Source organism: Mus caroli, unplaced genomic scaffold (genome assembly GCF_900094665.2).
Source record: "Mus caroli unplaced genomic scaffold, CAROLI_EIJ_v1.1 scaffold_13635_1, whole genome shotgun sequence".
NCBI classification, from domain to species: domain Eukaryota; kingdom Metazoa; phylum Chordata; class Mammalia; order Rodentia; family Muridae; genus Mus; species Mus caroli.
Window position 1 is genome coordinate 19,496 of NW_018390048.1, and position 8,174 is coordinate 27,669.

The following is an 8,174-nucleotide window of genomic DNA, read 5'->3' on the forward strand; positions in this document are numbered from 1 at the left end:
AAGCAGTCTCAGGTCCCGCGTGATTGGACTGGAGCAGAAGCTGTGTTCCACTCACCAGCAGTCTCAAAATCCTGTGGTGGGGGTCGTGGGTAGCTGGCGGGTGTCAGCCGACCCTGCGCTCTAGCTACCCCGGTGCTGGTCCAGCCGGATGAGCGAGATTTCATTCTTTTATCAAGGAGGCAGCAGCCTTCCATTAAGAAGGCTTCAAGGCTACTGTGAATAGTACCACACCAAAGCCTTATACTACCCACCCAAGTACAAATACCAGTTTCTTGTTTACAGCTTGTTAATCAAGGGAGCCAGACATCATTTGTGTTTGCCTGGGTTTCACACAAGAAAGCCTTCATTTCCTTATTCAGAATCCTATTTATGTTTATTTACTTTGCAGCCCCTGTCCACCTTTCTGCTCAGATGGGAAGGTGTCCTGGGACTCAGAAGGTTAGGTACCACACAGCTCTGATAGGAGAAATTATCCCAACGGAAGAATTATCCCTATCTCTTCTCTAGGTACCAGAGAAGAGAGATACCAGAGCCCAGGATCCATACAGCTTTGAGGTGGGACAATGTCCATATGGAAGTGCATCCAGAGCAAGGCAGCCCGGGAACCACAGCTCTCATTTGACACCTCCTCAGCAGAGGCTTTGCACCTCCCAGGGCACACTATCCCCAGCCAGCATAAACAGCTTGTTCTGGACTCCAAAACTTTCACAAAGTCTATCTCCAGCCCCTCAATAGGACCTTCTCCCGATAATGCTAATGTTAGGTGAAAAGCCTGAACAAATCCACCAATCCCTGAGCATGACAAAATTCAGGGAAGACCAGCCTAGGAGCTTCAGCACAGCTCTCTTTCTTTCCTCCCTTCTTTTTTTTCCCTTGGCTGCTTAGGAGAGAGATTCATACAAGGGAGCCAAGAGTATTATCTCTTGACAGGGTCCAGGATGCTGAAGGAGCAATCCCAGAGTGACTGCCTCCGCACTCAGGAGGAAGCGACAATCAAGAACTGAGCAGAAACAGTCTTTGTATAGGGTTTCTTAGGGGTAGAGATTCCTAGGGAGATTTCCAGGGTGCAGATTTCAAGTGCTAAGGTGAGGGCACTCAGGGAGAGTTACGTTTTCTTGTTTATGGATTGGTGGGTTTTCATGGTCAGGGATTGGTGGGTTTGTTCTGACTTTTCACCTAAAATTAGCACAACCAGGAGATAGAAAGGTTGAGGGCCTGTAGATGAACTTTGTGAAAGTTTCAGTGTGCTCTGAGATTGGAGGCTTTTGTTCTGACTTTGCACCTAAAAATAGGATAACCTGCAGTTGGTCCAGTTTAGGGGCAGCAGAGAAACTTTGTGAAAGTTTCAGAGAGCTCAGGTATTGGTGGCTTTTCTTCTGACTTTTCACCCAAAATTGCCAAACCAGGAGATGGTCCGGTTCATGGGGCTATAGATAAACTTTTTATCAGGCACAGATCTGCAGACAGGGCACAGGGGCATGGTCTGTTCCCAAGCTGCCCTCCCTAGCCCGGCATGAGTGGGAGAGGTTGCACCTTACAACAGCTACCTGGGCAGGATGATACACATGGTGTGTTTTGGGGTGCTTGCTCTTTTTCTATGAGGAAAAAGGGAAGTGGTTCAGGAGGCAGAGGGATCTGAGGGTGTAACTGAGAGGAGACGAAGTATGGGGGGCTGTAGGCAATTTGCACCACTGCTCCTGAGGAGTCTTGCCTTTCTATACTTTGTATAGGTTTAAACTCCCAAAGCAGGAACACAGCCAGAGATAGGAAAGCTGACAGGCACACCCCTGGGAGCTCCAGCAGCCAGGCCCCTCCCCTTTGCCTCACTCACTGTCATAAACAGTCTGTTCCAGCCTCCGAAAAGTTCACAAAATCTATCTACAGTCTCTCAACAGAACCATCCGTAGGTTATCCTGATTTTAGGTGAAAAGTCTGAACAAAGGCCACCACTCCCTAAGCACTCAGATACTTTGACAAAGTTTATCTGCAGCCCTGCAACAGGACCAATTGCAAGTTATGCTCATTTTATGTGAAAAATCTCACCAAAAGCTTCCAATCCCTGAGCACTCTGAAACTTTCAAAAAGTTTAGCCACAGCCCCTCTACAAGACAAATCTCAGGTTATCCTAATTTTAGGTGAATAAGTCTCACCAAAAGTTTCTATTCCCTGAGTCCTCTATAACATTCACAGAGCTTCTTTCTCTGCAGTCCTTCAACAGGACTATAGTCAGGTTAGGCTAGTGTTAGGTGAAAAGTCTGAACAAAACCCACCAATCCCTGAGCACTCTGATACTTTTGCAAAGTTTATCTACAGCCCTCAACAGCACAATCCTCAGGTTATCCTAATTCTAAGTGAAAATTCTGACCAAACGCCTCCAATCCCTGAGCACTCTGAAACTTTCACAAAAAGTTTATCTGAAGCCTTTCGACAGGACCATCTGCGGGTTATGCTAATTTTAGGGAAAATGTCTGTCCAAAGCCACCAATTGTTGTAACCCTCGAATTACTGATACTAGAGAGACTTCAGTGTTGTATACAGTTTGCCTCTGAGTCCCCCCACTCCACCCTCCACCCCCACCCCCCACCCCACCTCCACCCCCACCCCACCCCCTGCCAGAAGTTCCCATCCTCCCTGAAGCCAGTGGCAAGATATGCAGACAGCTCCTTTCTGTGCTGTGTCCTCCTGCAGCACCCAGGGGCTCATTGCCCCTCTCCTAGCTTTAGAATGGCACTACCCATAAAACCCCCTTAATGGAGACATTCTAAAGAGACATCCTCCCCACATCTGTGTCTCCAAAACCCAACACTTCTGCTGATAAGCAGCAGAACTCCAGATGCCTGTCCTTGAGATCTTAGAGAAATAACAAGCTCAGAGACCATGGATTAAAAGGTAAACAGAGGTCAGGTTACTCAGACAGTTATGACTAGCCATAAAATTAGTCCCTGAACAGACACCCATTAACTCTACTCCTGCTTCAGTACTATCCCACCAATTGATTACAGCCCTCTACTCCCCTTTCACACTATTACTAACTAGACTGTATATAAACCCAATGTTTTCTGGACTCAGGGTCTCTTGCCAGCATTCACACAGTGAGTGCTAGGTGAGTAATCTGAGTTTAAATAATAAAAAACTCTTTTGCGAGTTGCAGCAGACTTCATAATTCTTGAGCTCTTCTGTGTTCCCTGTGGACTAAGGGCACAACACAATCTTAGAGTACTCTGAAATTTTCAAAGGTTATCTGTAGCCCCTCAACAAAACCAACTGCAGGTTATCCTAATTTTAAGTGAAAAAATCAAAACAAAAGTCTCCAATGTTAGAGCACTCTGAAACTTGCACAAAGTTCATCTACAACCCCTCAAGACCCCATCTCCAGGTTATGCTAATTTTAGGTGAAAAGTCACAACCAAAGCCTCCAATCTCTGAACACTGAAAAATTTACAAAGTTTATCTACATCCCCCAGCAGGACCGTCTGGAAGTTATGATAATTTTAGGTGAAATGTCTGGCCAAAAGCCTCCAATCTTACTCTGAAACGTTCACAAAGTTTATCTCAGCCTCTCAACTTGACTATCTCCAGATTCTAGAAACTTTAGGTGAAAAGTCAGAAGAGAAACCACCAATCCCTGAACACTCTGAAACATTTACAAAGTTTATCTGAAGCCCCTTGGCAGGACAATCTCCAGGTCCTGCTAATTTTAAGTGAAAATTCTGAACAAAAGCCACCAATCCCTGTGCACTCTGAAACTTGCACAAAGTTTATCTGCAGCCCCTCATCAGGATCATTCTCTGGTCATGCTCAATTTAGCTGAAAGTCTGAACAAAAGCCACTAATCCCTGAGTACTGGGAAACTTTTACAAAGTTTATCTACAGCCTCTCAATATGGCAAACCCCCGATTATGCTAATTTTACAAGTAAAGTCTGAACAAACCTATATTGCCTCTCAATAGGACCCGCCCGGATTTTGCTAATTTTAGATGAAACATTTGAACAAAGGTTCAAATCCTTTGATCCCTGAGCCTGAAAACCCATTAATCCATGAATAGGAAAATCTTCAAGCTGGACTTGAAATCTCACCAATCCTTATCCTGGAAATCTATCTGGAACGTTCTGCTGGCAAAGAAACCCTTTATAATGAATATGTCTGCTCAGTTTTGGTCTGGCAGCCCCATCCTGGGAGCAGTGTCCACCGTTGACTGTCTTGGTCTTCCCTTCAGCATCTTGGACCCTTCCAGTGGATTTTGATTATATGTGCTGCTTTATGTGACTTAAGAAATCAAGAAGCGGTGATGAGAAGAGAGGATGGGATGAGAGGAGTTTGGCTAAGGCTCTTGAGCGCCTCAGCTCAGCTGAGGTACCCTCCCTGCTGAGGAAGCTTCTGCCCAGACACCTTTCCTTATAAGCAGAAAGGCCAACAGGGGCTTAATTTCCTTTCTGAGGTATCCTTCGTTTTGTCATTGTTTGCTATCCAACAAGTTAGCTTTTATGCCTTCAAAAATAACTCTGCACCCTGGATTTCAGTAATTCATAATGCCGAATATCTGATCCAAATACACAGCCTGTGAATCCAGTAGTGAAGGAAAAAAGGCTTCTCGAGAGATCCTGTAAGCTAAGGGGGAAGGAAGGACACAAGCGTTTCCTCCAGGGACAAGATCAAGGCACTTGACTTGTATGCTTCTCAGCTTGACACTGTTTAATTTTCAAGGTTCAGCCTTCCTCAGTACTTTACTAACTCCATATTTTTGCTGAAGAATAAGTTAAAACTGTATCTGAGCAGCCATTGGGGCCTCAGTCTCAGCTCGCGGTAGCTACCGCCAAAGGGAGGCAACAAGCCTGATGGCAGCCCCATCTTCCCAACCCCTGCCTCACCATGGCCTGATCTTAACTAACCCTGCAGAAACACATTATAATTAATTTGACATGATACTCTCAATTTACTAGAGGTCTGCTATGTTTTGCAGAGTACAAAACTTCTTATTAATATTTTTTCATTGAAAATAGATTCTCTCATAAAAGAAATAACATAAAAATCCCATAAAAATCCTAAACTGGAAGTCATAAATCATCCACAAAGATGTTTTGCAAATCCTTTCAGGCTGTATGAATGCAGCTTCAGACATTGTGGATTCATATAGGCTGAGATCAAGAGCTCTATCGGAGTGGGGATGTGGCTCAGTGGTAGAGCACATGCTTTGCATGTATGGGGTCCCGGGTTCGATTCCCGGCATCTCCAATGTGGCCTATGTTTTCTAGTTTTGCTTCTTCACAAGATGTCCCAGGCGTTAGCTTTCTGTTATGAGGGTATATATGCATAAGTAAATATTGAATACAGTGCTCATCTATGGCCATGGCAACAATGTTTATCTATAATTGTGACAACATTCCCATGGGATCTCCATAGTTTGGTGAGTACAGCGTGGTCATTCCTCCAGGAATATTTTCACAGTTTAAGGGAAGCTCTGCTTTCAGGCTGCTGGTAGTTTCCTTGTGGGGTATGCTTTCTCAGGTGATAGATAACAAGCGTGAATATTCTGCTTTGAGAGAATGGAAGGGAGGGCCGGCCAGAACATTCCTAGTTACTGAGAAGAAAGGGGAGGAGCGTTGTGGTTGTCATGGAAACCTGGGTTTTTTGTGGACACTCTTTTCAATGGCTACCTAATGGATGTAGTGCAAGCTGCATTGAATCTCCCTGAGGGTGGGAAGACAGATGCAGGGATCCCGGACCCACGTAGGCTCACTCCTAACTTCGGGATTTGTGGCTAGTATGTTGCTAGCAGAAGGAGAGAGATTAGTGACCATTCTGCCTCCTCAAAGGGTTCTGCACTAGGGTACACTGGAGCCAGTGCCAGGGCATTCTGGGGAGTGGAGGGTGGGGAGATAGGATCCTGGTCCCAACTTTCCACGTTGTAAATCAGGGATGAGAAGTAGAGCATTACTAGTAAAGCCTAAACAGTAGTCAATAATCGCCCAGTATAGATGTTTAAGATGATTATTTACATACACAGTTGGTTAGAGGACCTTCTTTTCTTTTTCTTTTCTTTCCTTTTATTTTTTTCCCCAATTTTCGGTTTTCTTTTGTTTTGAAACTGCATTTCATGATCCTCCTACCTCAGCTTCCTGGTGACGAGATTACAATTGTGGGACACTGTGTGCTTTGGATTAATCGGAAATTTTAAGTTGCCATCTTTTGTGGTACCCACGCAGCAGCGTGACCCTGATTCTCCACAGAAGCCCCTGCCATGCTGCTCTCTGCACAGCTACTGTCTTAATATCACTAACAAATCTCTTATGAAATGAATAGTTTTATTCAGTGCCCCAGTGCACAATGGCACTGAAGTCTTTTGCATTTTTCTATTTCTGTTTTCTGTATAACTTTTGGAAGCTTTTTTGCACGTTTCATAGAATTGGCTTTGGATTTGAACATTTCAAACCTTTCCCCTAGCCATGGACTTAAATCATCTCATTTTTTTAACCTGTGGAAATTTTTAGATTTCTAAGAATTTCACCTTCTCCATTTCTCCAATTTTGGTTTTTATTTGGTGTCTTGTGTGTGAAATCTTCACATAGAACCTAGTGACAAGGATTTTCTTCTGTGTATTCTGTTAGATATTATATAGGCTTATTTTTTATAAAAATGTTTTTGGATATGATACATATGTAAATCCTAATTTATATTTGTTTTTGTAATATTTATTAATTTGTTTTACGTGACTACTCTACCTTCATGTACACCACCATGCCAGAAGAGGGCACCAGATCCCCATATAGATGGTTGTGAGCCACCATGTGGTTGCTAGGAATTAAATTCTGGACCTCTGTAAGAACAGGCAGTGCTCTTAACCACTGAACGAATTCCCAATACCCAGAATTTGGATTTCTGGATACGGCTATGCACTTACCTCAGCACTGTTCTCTGAAAGACCATCCTTTCTGAACTTAATTGACTTTACATATGTCTCAAATATCAGTTGTATAAGAATACAGGCATGGAATATATGCCAATAATCCCAGTGCCTGGGGGAGAGGGCATGTAGCAAAAGTATGTTCAGTTCTCAGCACAGCCTACAGATAAGCTTGATGGGATAAAGCATTGAAACTATTTAAATGTTCAATTACAAGCCAACTGAATTTTATGATGTACTATGATAGAGCCATTTTAAAATGGTATAAGAACATATTCAAGGCAGTTGTAAAGTGTTTGCACTACCTTTTTATAGGAAAGGCAGTATACAAATTATTTTAAACAGTTTGAGACTTAATGGGTAGGAAATAAAAACCTCTATACTTAGAACTTGTGTGATAGGATGTGCACTGAGCTGTCAAACTGTCATCAAAGGTTCTCTGTAGGTAGTTGGATGATGAAAAGTTTCTCTCTTTTTTTTTTCATTTTGCTTATGTACATTTTCTATTCTCTCAGCGCTAAATGTGTGCTGTGTCTAGAAAAGCAGTAAAATAAAGTTTAAGGTTTTAAAAGCAGTGTCCTTCCTGTGTCACTGCTGCCATACTGCAGTTACAGCAGTTCTGATGCTACTATGACAGCTGGCATAGAACTAGGTGGCCAAAGCCAGTACAACGAAGCATGTCAGTATGAGAGACTCCAGTCTGGTCAAACAGACTAGGGAAGGGTTGTATCAGAGAAGCCAGAGACCAGTGTGGGATTTCATATTAACAACCCCTTGCAGCTTGCACAGATGATGCTGAGAACTGCATCAAAGGTTACATTCCTTCATCAGCGTATGTGTATGTTTGTATGTATGTACGTATGTATGTATGTATGTATGAATGTATATAAAAGTCAGGAAAGAGTTCCTAAAGGAAGTAGGGATTGGATTAAATATAGAAGCAAACTCAGAATTGCTGAGTCCTGGAGGGAAGTTACATTCCTGCAGCAGGAGTAAATGCTGTTAAGTCCGTTTTGCTGGTTTGTCAATCACCAAAGTAATTTTGTAAATGAATGATGTCATGGGTCCAGAATAGGACACATCTCGTTTTTGTCACCTGCTGAATATTTGCTAATCTAAGCTACTTCACTCTTCCAAACCTTAACTTTCTTGTTCACAAAATAAGAATCATAGTAACACCTACTCCATTTTCACAGTGCTGTGAAAATTAGCTAAAATATTAGAAATCCTACATAGTCCAGCACCTGATTGTCTCATGATAAATTTCTAATG

At 43.0% G+C, this 8,174-nt stretch overlaps 1 non-coding gene across 1 annotated transcript; it reads left to right on the forward strand.

Moving 5' to 3' along the window:
• The first annotated feature begins 5,161 nt into the window (after positions 1–5,161).
• Trnaa-ugc lies at positions 5,162–5,233 on the forward strand. Its single transcript has one exon. It is a non-coding gene; the product is annotated as a tRNA-Ala (tRNA).
• Positions 5,234–8,174: the final 2,941 nt, after the last annotated feature.